The 13,428-nt window shown below is 46.2% G+C and overlaps 1 protein-coding gene across 6 annotated transcripts in view; it reads right to left on the bottom strand.

Moving 5' to 3' along the window:
• Positions 1–13,428, bottom strand: part of ADGRL3 (adhesion G protein-coupled receptor L3) — a 509,447-nt gene that overhangs the window by 14,426 nt on the left and 481,593 nt on the right. The gene's annotated exons all lie outside the window — the stretch shown is intronic.

Below are 13,428 nucleotides of genomic sequence, written 5' to 3'. Positions count from 1 at the left end.
CAAATCCAAACTGATGCAAAAGAAAATGGATCAGAAAGCAGATAAGCTACATTTATGGTGGTTCCCCAGTTGCTCCGAGTGTAAGCAAGGCTATGCCCACATGCTTGCTACAAATAAACACAGGAAGATGGCAGCCTACACAATGGGGGGGGGGGGGGGGGGGGGGGGGGGAACTCTCCAAAAAGTACCAAATGAAGAAGGAAAAAAGAAAAAAAAAAAAAAAAGATTAACATAAAACAGCACATTTAATTCCCACTGTGTGTTAGGATCCCTTTTGCTTGTCCTTTGAAACATGTCTTAAATTGAAAAAAGCGTAATTAAAGAGAAAGGATGGAAAGTGCATCCTCTCCAGAAGGCTCCCGGCACTCATCGGAGAGCTCTGCTCCACGAACCGGTTTCTCACTGCTAAGAGGGCAAGTTTCACTTCAGCTCCTGGTCCCGAAAGCCTCCCTGTACCTCCTGGCAGGTGAGGAGCAAGAGCACCGCAGCCCCAGCCGGTGTTTCTCTCAGGAGCGAGAGTGGACCATGGAGATGTGCCTTCTCCTCTTGCTCTCCTTTTTTCCAAGCAAACACCTTTTTTTAATTTTATTTTTCAGCCCTCCCTGCCCTCCTTGCAGCCATTTCTGACCACGCAGCCAGCAGCCAGCCTCCCGCTGAGGTCTGTCCCTTGCGGTTGCAGCCCCTGGACTTGTGCTTTTTAGGGTCATCACAGTTCGGCAGGTGGCTGCTGAGACCCAGCGTGTTTCCCACCACGGGCATCAGCCCACAAAGCAAAGCCTCCCCCCTCCTTTTAGCTGACCACAAATCTATTAAGCCCTTGCCCCATTAAGACTCCTCTGGGATCCGGAGAGGCAGCTGACACAAAACCTCACCCCAGGGCAATTCCCAGGAATACTCAAGGACATTTATTTTTTACCTCTTGGGCTAAACCATTAGAGCAAAACCTTCCAAAGAACAAGCAAGTTTTTGATGGGGTGACTCCAGCTAGCCAGGACAGGGCTATCAGAGGGCAAAGAGGAAGGGAAGGAGCACAGAAAACAGACCAGCACCTTTTCCCCAGCCTGCTGCCACACCAGGGCTGTCTCAAGCCTTCCAAATATTCCTTCCCAGCTTCCCGCATCCTGGCTCGGCTGCTAGTCAAACTGTTAGCCTTACCTGGCTGTCACCAGTATCTGCTGGCCCAAACCCAAACAAGCCATCAAAAAGCCAATTCCTCAAACCAGCCGCTCTCACAGCGATGCCTTTGTCACTTTTGGGGCAGGGGAGACCACCACCTGCTTCCTCTGGTGGCGGAGGTGGCCCCGTGGAGGCAGCCTTTGCAAGGCGGGCGAGGTTCAGGGCACAACCTCTTCTCTGCAAATAATTACCTGGCTTCTGCTCTGCCTTGCCTTGCCTTATCAGCAAGCCCTCTGAAAGCTCACACCAACAGAATATCTAAAGAAAGCAAAAGCCGGCCAAACCCAAGGACCTCCAGAGCTCCAGAGTTGCCTCCCGCGGTGCTCGTACACTGGCTCCACGTCCCAGGATGGCGCTGCTCTACGATTGCAGAGGGTCAGGAGAAAGCAGCCTGCTGTCCTGCCCCTCTTTTCTGCTCCCCCCCAGCCCTCCCGCCCCGAGGCGCATGGCATTAGCAGGCCCCTTGGCCTTTTGAGCGCAGGACATGGTAAGGAGGCAGCACTGCATGAGGGCTGCATGCCAGGGAGGCTCCTCAACACATGCAGCTGGAAAAAATACTGTTGTCTCTCACCTGATGGTTTTGGCTACACTGATGAACTGTTGGGATTGGAAATAAGGAAACAAAGCTGTCTCCTGTAAAAAAACATTATATGAACACTTAACTAAGCAACCTTGAATATAACTCATAGTCAGATGAGTCAATCCTTTCTTTCAGGTAACGCATTTATCCATTAATCTCCTGTACATGTGGGGCGAGGGACTGTAGGCACAGCTTGTCTTCTTGCACTAGCTTTACACCAGTGTGCCTACCAGCTGCATCGAAGTGTTTCTGCTTTTATGCCACTTCTAAACAAGCTGGGCCATAAAGGATTCGAAACAGGACTCACTTTTGTTCAGGTAATGGGAATGTCCAGAGCTAACGCCAGTCATACATCCAGAAGCGATATAACCCTCCCATCTGAGATTTAACCCAATCCCCAAGGTGGTCACTGTGAGATTCAATAAGGAAGAGGAGGATACACCTGCCATGTGATTTGGGATGCTTTTGCTCGAGGCGTCTTTAAATGGCAGCTGCCAGAAAGAGCAGCTCACTCGATGTATTCCTGGTCTGATCTCACCGAGAACACGGCTCCTGCAACAAAGGCAGGGATGCTCGTGGGGTCTGCCCCCTGTGTCAGCTGGGCAGGTCAGAGCATTTAGCACCAGGGCTGCTTGTGCCGCATGATGAGAGATGAGAAGGGACAGATCTGTGTCAGCACACAGTGCTTGGCTTGCCTGGAGGCACCAGGGGGGTTCTTTGCTGCCCAGTGGGCTCTGAAACGAGCTGAATTCACACAAACCTGGCTCTTCTGGACTAGGTCATTTCTGGCAACGTTTAATGCAGATCTGCGGTCCCAACTATAAACACCACCGAAGGCTGAAAACTCAGAATAAGTCATTTTCTCTCTCTCAGGTGTGTAAAAGAGGATGCTTGGTATAACACAACAGCCCATATGCAGATACTAAGCAAAAGTATTGTATCTTCTGCCTTCCTCTCCCTTTACTCCTGAGGGCGAAGATTTTTTAATTTACTGATCTAAATGCCATTTGTGATGGCAGTGCTGAGTAATTCTCCTGATGCAAAGCCAAAACAAGCCCACCCGTAGCACTTTCCGATTGCTTTCAATACTTTTAGGCACTGGGCTGGGCCCTAAGGACTCAGCAGCAGGTTCCTGTCTGGGTGAGCTTGCCACCGCAAACTTCACCTTCTGTGAAAATTTAACCTCTGGCATCTTAAAAAGAAACTGGCATACAGCTCGTATTCATTAATCTGGGCTCTTGTTTCTCCTTAGCTGCTTTAAAGCTGCAACAGTCCCTGCCTCAAAGGACTTTGAGAGAGAACTGCATTCAGGCTCCAGAGAGCCTGTAGTTAAAGCTTTAGATAAAACAATAATACAACAACCAAATCCCCATTATTGGGTTTCTCCTTCCCAGGAGGGAGAAAGGAAAAGGTAACACCAGCCATACTTTTAAGTATCATCCTGCCTTTTTCATAACACTTTATCATTGCTATAGCAACCAGCGGGGCTATTAGAAAGGATGGATTAAGTCTGCAGATGAGGCACGAGCACAAGAAGCAGGTGGGCTACCAGACTATGACCCCGTTTGCATGAAAATGGCCTTGGTAATCAACAGCCAGCAAAGCTCGATAAAGAAAGCCTGGGATCAAAGCAGCACTCTCTCCCTAAATAGGAGAGAAAGTAAATAGGCTGATTTGACCCTACGTGCCACGGTCTCACATGTGGGTGCGCAGCAAAGATGGGCCACTGGCGCTGCGATAGCTGCTGCTGGCAATGGCCAAAGCATGTCTGGGGACTGAAAGGCAGAAAGATCAGGGCTGCTTGCACCTACTGACTGCCCCGAATCTCCTCCTTTGTGATGTGAGCCTTGGTGTGAGGCTGGCAGTGTGCCTAACACCCTCAGCAAGCAGCATTTGGCCATCGCTTGTTTTTCTTTACTCACTTATGGCTGGGTCCTCAGCTCTTGTCCTCTTCTGTGGCACGACACTGACTTCTCCCAGCAAATCACACAGTCCTTGCTTTGCAGCCTTTCGGCGGTAACATGCCCTACACAAACGATCCCTCTGCCATCTCCTGCAGCACCTGAGCCCAGCACGCAATTACCAAACGTGCTCTTTATTTGCTTAGTTACGCTGGCTGGCTTCGGCTCAGCTGCCTTGAAACACCTTCACTTCTGCTAGCCAAAAATGCCCTGCTGAAAGGAAATCCACTCCATTTGCAAACCTGTCTTGTGCTGTGTGCATGTGTCCCTTAAGGGTGGGAAAAAGATGAGGCTTCAAACTCAAAGGCTCACCTGGGCATCTGCTTGTTCAGTGGGATGAGAGGACCACAACCAGAGCCTGTATTTAACATCAGTAGAGCAAGAATTTGGTGTTATGACCATAAGAGAAAGCTGCACCCTGTTAAACATAGGTAAAATTTAGACGCTAGCTAAAAGCAAAGGATGAAAAGAAAGATGACAAGCGTGTGTCACCAGGCTCTAGATTGTATCATTCGGAAACAAAATTCAAACCATTTCTCGTGGGCAGCTGGCTGACAAAGCCACACAAAGGCATTTAAGCTAACTTGAATCATCTGCGTGGTCTGCTCAGCAGGAAGGAAAATGTATCCCAGTGCTCTTCCAGACCTTCTGAAAAATAACGTCATCCAGCATGGCCCAACCAGGCTGCAAATGGCTTCAGCTTGCCTGCTTTAGGCTGGGTCATCTGTCCACAAAGATAACAACGCCCTCACATATCACTCTTGGCTTTCTATCTCTTCAATCCCATGCCAAAATCGGCTCTAGCCTTGCTGTGAGTATTTCAGCAGGGTGGGAGCACGCTGGGGAAGGAAAGATTTCCCCAACACGCAGCAGACATGCCTGAAGTGCAGTTTTGCAGAGAAAAGAGACCAAAGCGTTTAACAAATCGAGCCTGACAAAGTAGTGAATCAACTGAGCATTTCAAAAATGTCCAAAGAAAAACCCATGTTTTCCAAATGAAAATTATTTTTTGGTTGTTTCCAAAGAGTGGCTTGTATGAAAGCTGACTTGGACTTTTTCTTATGATGTCATCTTTTCATTAGAGCAGAAACAGAAATAAATAGCTTTGAAAAAGCACATCGGAGTTGTAACAAAATGTTTCATTGCCTCTGACCCGGGAGTCCCCAAATGTAATTTTTCTTGGTCTTTTTTCATTGTTTCCCGAAGAAGGAAACAACAACGAAAACATGTACTGCTGTGTTTTTGGCCAACCTTCATCTTTCATCTGACTTCACATTTTCCCATCCATGCAGCTCTTGCTACTTCCATCCCACAGGGCTAGGCTAGGGCGCTGTGCTCCTGCCCGCTCTGCCTCCCGAAGCAGCCAACTTATCTTTCTGTCCACAGCCACCATAAATCAAGCACCTCGGCTTCTCACACTTCATATATTTGACTTCAGACCACCCTGCAGAGAGAGAACAGACCAGTCCCCGGGAGGTACTGCAGTGCCTGAGCTGCCAGCGAGCACGGGGGACTGCTGCATCCTGGACACTAACTAGGTGGTTAGAGATGACTCCTTGACTCAGTGCTCATTTAAAAACTAAACCAACCAACCAAAAAAAATATTAATAAATAAAACAAACAAAAACAATAAAACAAGCAAACAAACGGATCTGCCATACCCTAACCATAGTAAATAATTCATTTCCTTAACCTGAACGTTGCTGAACCAATCTTGCTGTGCAGATCTCAGTTTGTAAGTTCTGGCTGGCTCTGTACATCACTTAGCATTAACTTTTTTATTCCACTTTACTTCCAGGGAGAGAAAATATATTCAAAGCAGGTTTGTATGAGTCAAAGCTCCAGTTATCATCGTGACTGTCCTTATCAGCATTCAGTAGTGTCCTTTACTGTATTACACACAGATTTTTCCTGTATTTAAAGAATCCTGGTCTTCCACATGTTCTCTTGCAGTTTATTCAAACGATTAATGCAATTATGAAAAGTGAAATCACACATTTGCTGAAGGACCAGAGGCATATTCAGCATTTTTCCTGGTTCCCTTCAACGAATGCTCTGATGTTTAGATTTATCGAACTCTGTTCTTATAATAGCCAACAGGATTCAGTTAATAAACTTCAATAAACCTCCCTATTAAATTTCTCTCAAATAGGTTTGTTGTCACTTGCAGCATCTAATCTATTCATTGAGAAGCTATTAATACTGACTGCAGTGAAATGGAATTTCAGCAAATGAGGTTGTTAAGCTCTGGGCTATCCAGAGCTTAACAAAATGTTACATTTTGCATAGCAAAACAAAATGAAACATCCCATGCTTTTATGCAGAGACAGGGCAGGGAAAGTATTTCTTTTTCCTTATTTTCTTCCTTTCTTACATAAAATTTCAGGTGATAAAGCTCTGCTGGATTATAATCTGCAGGCCACGTTCCAAACACATTGCTAGTCTACAGTGATTTATAAATATTTGCCCCAGGATAGAGGCCATCACTTCACCGATTCCTTCTCAACCGCTCAAACACATTCCCAGAATGGGACGTTTCTTTTTATCATTGCTGCCCCTTCAAAGGGTTTATAATTCTCTATACCGTGACTATACAAAGGTGCATTATCCCTCATTGTTCCTCTTTATACTTATTTCTCACTAGTCCTAAGCTCTTACTTGTAGGGAGCCTTCCCTATGGCAGAAATTGGCCTGTGCTTACAGGAATCTGTATAAGCAGCCATGCTTTCTTCCTCCCTCTTTCACAGTCATCATATTAAGATTGCTCTGCAGCAATACTCTGCTGGATCTAATACTCCCCAAAGCCCGCTCTGATTTCAGAAATTGCCTTGCCCTTACTTTTCCTCTTTAAATCTGATCCACCTAATGACTGAACTTCCAATTATATGGCTGTCAATCCTAAAATCAAAGCCAGTTCATAATATCTCCCAAAGGAAGAATGCCACGTCACTCACTGAAATCACTGCAACAAATCTCAGCTAACTCAGTCCCAGGCAGCAGAAAGGCAAAACAGACGAGAAGACAATCGGCACTGGGATTCATTTCGCACGTAAGCAGAAATATGAGCTAAATTCCTTAAGTTTTGATCCTTGAAGCAGAAAATCATAATTTTTCCTGGCACAAAATGTATGGCTGACTGGGAAAAAAAAAAAAAAAAAGTAAAACAGAACAATAAAAAGAGAGAGCATGGCAATCACTAGTCCAAAAGGATACTGCTTTTACGTTACAAAACAGAAAATGTTAATTTGCTTACAACTACCTCAGCTCCCTGGAATTCATTTCCAGTTCATATCTAATTATCAGGATGGTTCATTCTGATGCCAGATACTGACATTTAGCCAAAACAACAGCCACTTAATGGGGTTGCAGAGATTCGTGTCTCCAAACAGCAATCCCTCCCGGCTGATTCAGTGCAACTGCACGTGGACTGCTTCACCCAAATACGCCACCCGTTTGGGTGTGGGACCCAGGTGGGGGTATCCATAGGGCCAGGGAGTGTAAGGGGAGGATGTACGCGCTCTGTAATGGTTACAGAGAGGTAACAAAATGCAGGGGCACAGGATGTGAAATCAAAGAGTTAAATCTTGGGCAGTTTCATCAGAAAAATGCCAGGGGCAGTGGGATGGTGAGGTAACGAAACGGCCTCCCATGCCGGGCAAAATGGAAATTTCAGTCTTGACACAAATCAAGCTTCTGAAATCCCCGGGCTATTTCTTCTGGAGGATCTCCTCGCTGTTGTGACCACTGGCACAGGCGTTTCTGGTGCTGGGACAGCATGTGCTCTTGAGCACAGCTCTCCCCAGAGAGGGAGCAGAAGCCACAGCACTCATGAAACTGTAGTTAGACGAGACGTTGGAAAAGAGCCCTTGGGCTTGCTCTGGATTAGCACAGAGATGCCTCTGGGGACTCTCACCCTGCTTTTTGCCCTGTGACTTTCCCCAAACATCCAGGGGACACATAAACACCTCAGAAAAGCGCTACTCCACTCTCAAGAGGCAGTCTTGACCATAAAGGAACAGAAATTGAACAGCTAATCATACTCCTGAGGCAGGCGGAAAGTGGGTTTTCATTGCTGTTGCTGTTTGTGGATAAATCAGACGCCTCCAGGCTCCAGGACTGTTGAAACCCTTGAAACCAGGGACTAAAGGACTAGATTTCCCAGGGCTGGGGCTAAAAAGTGGGAAGGGAAATGCTCGAGGGCAAGGAGCGCTGTGTCCTCTGGGTCTGTGCAGCAATGTGCACCTGCTGACTCAGGGGAGCATCGAGCACAGACACCTCTCAGCACCCTGCAAAAAGGACAGGCTCTGGAAAAAAGTGCCCTGCCTTTGACTGAAAGCAATGTTGATGATGAAATGAGATTTGCACATTGGCAGACGATGGTCTCCAAATGGCCACACAGGCTTCATCCCCTACCAGGGCCACCCCAGGCTCAACTTCAAGAATCACAAGAAGTACTCTGTATTTACTGCTCCCCTCCAGAAAACCCCGAGAATCACTAAAAAACTGAGCACAAAGCATCTAAAGCATCTCCAGGGCAAAGCTCAGCTTTAAACAGATGCACCTCTTGCTCTGCACCACGTCCCCAGTTGCGCAGTGATGGTACTGCCAAGGGCAAACTGTCTGCGGGAGACAGACACTTTCCTTTAGTCAAATTATTCTTGAACCGTTTGGTGCTTAGAAAGAAAGAATGCAAAGTAGTTTTACACCCAGGAATATTGTGATGAGTTCCCTCTAGGCATCTGCAGATTCATTCATGAACCAGGAAGGCAACCACAGGCGCCTTGGACGTACTTGGCGGTCTGCTGTGCTGAACCTGCCGACAACAGTGCCACGATAGGAGTGAGGATAAAAGAAAACGAGCAACCCAGCACATTTGAAAATGTGCTTAAACGTTGTACTGCTCACCATTAACTCTGCCTGCCAACTTGTGTGCTCATATAGCCACATCCTGCTCATTAATAATGAAAACAAAACAAAAGACAAAAAAACAGACGAACTATCTTTGTGAAAGACACGATATGAAAACTGACTGGCTTCACAGGAGAAACGGGAGCAGTGCTTGCTGCTAACTGTAAAAAGAAAACAAATGGAGAGAAAGCAGAGAAAGTATTTCTTCTCTAATATCTTCCAGCCACGAGAAGAGTGATTGGTGTTACTCAGAGCAGGTAAGAACCGTTTAGCCTGACTGTGATACATCAATTCATGGCGCCCTCCGAAATATCCTATCGAGATGAGCAGAGGCATTCCCACCTCTCCCAGAGCTCAACTGCTCGCTATTTGTCTTATATGCAACATAAATTCGGCAGAAATCTGACTGTCACACTGGTCACATAAATCCATCAGGGAGCGAATGAGCCACTTGAGAAAAGACTGACACCTGACAGCGGTAACGCTTCCACCATCCACATTTCCACCTGCCCTCCACTTTCTCTAGGCACTGCCAGCAAAGGGTCAGCTTTTCGATGGGCTCAGATGAGCAGCAATCACTCTTCAAAGTGTATGGGGATGGCTCACCACGGAGAAATTATTTAAGCTCACGAACGAGGGCTGACACGGCTTGCATGGCAGCTCGGATCCCTGCTCTGAAGCCAGCAACTGGAAAAAATGCTGAACCAGGTTAAGCCATTCCTGGGCAGCTTAGGTGAATTTGTGGGATAGGAACTGTTTTTTTTTTTTTTTTTTTTTTTTTTGCTGGGCACAGGCACTGGCAGTTTTGTGGGGTATCATTTGGTGAGAGGGGCAGTGGGATCCGCAGGAGCTGCTGTTAGCATGGCTTGCTGGAGCCCCTCTTCCAGAGAGGTTTATGGTTTGAGATTCCCAGGGAATGTTGATTTTTTATTTTACTCTTTGTTTTTCTTTCCCTTTTTTTTTTTTTTTTTTTTTTTTTACCTCTTCTGTCTCTCCTTCTAACCACACCAAAAGCCACCCTGTTTTCACTGCTGGTATTGCCAAGTCATGTCCAGACTGTGACACCTACTACCACCAACCCTATGCAGACAGCTTAACCCAAGCATCTTCATCTCACCCTACAGAAGAGGAAAATCTGGGGAAAGCAACCCCAAACTGGTTCACTTTAGTATTTCTGTGCTTCCCTGGTGCTAACCTGCAGCTACTATCTTTTTGGAGTGACAGCCCCCTGTCAAAGGCAGGATTTCACCTTCTGATGCGTTTCCTAAAGAAATGTCTCCTAAAAATGCAGGCTGATATGGCCATCTGAAGGTAATTTAAAACTTCACCCACCCTCCCTAAAACACACACAGCCGTCCCTGCTGAGTTAACGGCACAGATAGGGTTTCAGCATGGAAATCGCAGCTAATTATATTTTTGGGTGGGTGGGAGGAATTTGATGGGAGATTTCATTTAGGAAACAATCAGGTCTCAGTTGGGTTAGAAATCAGGATATTAATGTTCTTCATTTTAATTTTCCTCTCTGACTCAGATTCCCACTGTTTGAATTTGAGCTCAATTTGTTCTGTTCATTATGAAGAAATCCACATGAATTTGACATTAAACTGATTATCTCTGAAAACAGTAGCAATAATTTCCCTTTTTCCTGTGTACGTTTCAGATTATGTCTTTGTGGTTGATATGAAAATGCAGGGGAGAAATAATAAAGCCAAGGGAAATCGAGTATTTATTCTGAAGCACTACTTAGAAGCTGAGACGTGCAATGACACTTGGGCGTTAGGAAAGAAAAAGCAAGGGACAGGGACAAAGAACGCCCCCATTTCCATTTTCCATTTCGGTTCGTCTTCATGGGAACAAACATGAAGCGAATATTTTGATGGTGTTTCTGGCCTTCATACCCCCATCCAGCATCTAGTATTTTCTAGAAAGTCTACGTATGCATTCACCCTTGTGAGCAGACTCTTGGGGCCACAAAGAACAATTCGTATTTAAGACTTGCCACCTTGCAGAAGGAGTTGCCAGAGGTCCCAGACTCCGATCCTGCACCAGCTTTCAGGGTTTTTCTGATGTTTCTGCCTTGAAGGACATGGGGAGCAATGCAGACTACCAAGAAATCTCTCTGGGAGACCTCTGTGGATGAGGGTAGAGGAGATTGTGAGCACTGCTTTGGGTGTGAAGAGCCACAAGTCAAGGAGTGCACATAACTCGTGTTTCTCTAGGAAGACTGGGGCTGGACTATTAAACTTGCTGTCTAGTTTGTAAGCCAAGACACACAGCACTGCAGTGGGAGTACAGCACTTGACCAAGCACAACAGACTTCTGGAGCAGTTTCTATTTTCTAAGAAATTTGGTAGCTCTATCCCTAGCTCATTGATTTTCCCAAAGAGGAAAAATCCACTGCTAATACACCGGGTATTACGAATACACCAAGTGCTTGCCACGAGTCAAGATACAGTTCCCCTTACCTGCCAACTTCAATGGGCATACATAGCTCTATCAGCACGTTTTCCTGTAACAAAATACCAACAACAAACTCTTCCTTCTTCTCTACTGCTCTCAAGCCTCACCAAAACAAGGAGCACTCCTTCCTTTAACAGGTAACTCCCACTTTTCCTCTAGAAAAATACATCAAATCCCTAACTTGAAAAACTGAAAGGCAACAAAGTACCATAGGGTTCCTGATGACTTTTTCTCTCTCGGTTGTTTCATACCCTGAGAGAGAGAGAGTAATTACTGTATTACCTCTCACCTAAGACATGGATAAAAATAGGCTGGAGTCACATTGCTGTCTTGTGCTGACTGCTTGTTTGCCAGGTTGTCTAAGCTATCAGAGTGGTTTCTGACAGTAACGCTCCCGAGGTGTAAACAGACCTGTCCCTCACGCTCAGGATGTAGACACTCGGCTGTACCCGAGGCTAAGGTCCATGCCACACCGTCAGAGCCCAGCATCCACATTTGCAGCGGTCCCCTGCAATCTGCTCCTCCTGCCATCAGCCCAGTGCTGAGCAACGACTCCATCCCAACCCCATCCCCGTGTGCTGTGCAAGCCCGTGACTAGATTTCACAAGCAGAAGTGCAATAGGATTGGAAAGACAGTAATGATGTTGATTGCTTTTAATCTCCTGCTCTTTTTAAAAACTGTCTTAACCCCAGGTACCAAAGGATCTGCTGTTGCAACCACACAGTTATCTGCTCTGTCTTCTGATGAACCCAAGATAAAGTGCAGTCCTGCCTGTTGCTTTCTATTTATGCCTTCTACTTTTCAGCCTTCATTGAAACAAGTTCTAGCCAACAGCCCATCCTTCAGGGATCCCAGCATGTTTTTATAGTCCATTTTTTCAGCATTTCTTCCAAGTGTCTGCATCAAGACCTCTTAAGCCTCCCAAATGTCCTATAGGCAAAGGAAGACTTCTTTTTTTCCACTCACAAGGTGATCCTAGCACTGCTGGGACGCTGCTTGGGCAGGCTGTTCCTCGGATGTTAAACAACCTCATCTGGGCCGCTAATTCAACACTGGCAATTACTTTGCCATGTGGCACTTGTCCGAGCTCAGCACGGCCCCACAGCCTTGGCTGAGGTGTAGCAAAGTCTAAATAACTCTGCACCAGAGGAAGCAACTTGGGAGACTGAAGTCAGCTGCAAGTCATGGCATTCATATCCCAGCTGCATCAATTCCTAGTCAGGCAAGAAGGATGACAAAATGCAGACTTGGGGACTTTGCAAGCAGGCTGTTCCACAGTGAATTACAGTCTAGTCATGCCTAACATAAATAAAGGGCAGTCCTTGCTGTGTCACACATGAGATATAACAGGACAGGAACGCAGAGAAAAACAGAAGCATTAAAAGGATCATGAGCACAGGGAGATGAGGAAAGTCCCCAAAGTAATGTCTGTGCTTTTTATCTAGCAGGGATTGGAGTCACGGACAAGCTGGAGGACCACTGAGACTAAGTCCTTGAAGCAGCAGATCCATCTCAAATCTTCAGTGCTGGGAGGAGCATAAGGTGATGTGAAATAGATGGCAGAAACATCCAGCCAGACCCAAGTGGGAAAAATGAGTGTGAGGAGCAGGAAGGCTCCTGGATACTGAAATGGAGTACGTGTCTACAGGCTGGACTGGCATGGTCTTCCTTTGACAGCAGAGGGGGAAATCCACAGCCAGTTTCTGTTTCCTTCCTCCTGGTTTCAGTGGTATAACTATCCCAAACCCACACACTAAGCTACGACAAGAGGCAAGGAGGAACAAAGCCTGAAACACTTCAGACTAACCTTTAACTAGAAGCTGCCTTCAGAAAAATATCTGAAATGGTCATGTACGTCTTGGGAGCTGAGAGTGAATACAGGTTTCACTACAGAACATGCTACATCAGGCAAGTCTGGGTTTATGTCTGAAATTCCTGGTAGGATAAATGAGTATAACATCAGGCAAGAAGTGAAAAACCAACGTTACAGCCAATGATTTTGTGGGGAGGTAGCGGGTGAAAGAGGGGCTGGAGCTGGAAAAAGCTGTAAGCAATGTGACTTCTGCTAAATCAGAAAAAGGTACGTTTACATGTCCAAAGGAGGGATGCGCCAATACAGGTATGACATTCCAGACGTGCCTATGAGACTCACCGGAGAAGGAGAAAAAGGGATAGGGTGATATAGGTGATGTTAATCTTAAAACAGGAAAACAGGTAGCAAGAGCAGACTTGCCTGGGATGTTAGCAAGCAGCAGGGGGCTGCAAGTGCTGCGAATGCGATCAAGGGAAAAAGGCTTAAATGAGAAAGTACCCGGTTAGAGGAAGTTTCACTGCTTTCCACT

Source organism: Aythya marila (assembly GCF_965140915.1).
Source record: "Aythya marila genome assembly, chromosome: 4".
Taxonomy (NCBI): domain Eukaryota; kingdom Metazoa; phylum Chordata; class Aves; order Anseriformes; family Anatidae; genus Aythya; species Aythya marila.
The sequence above is the reverse complement of the archived record's forward strand: the minus strand, read 5'-3'. Positions and strand labels throughout refer to the sequence as shown.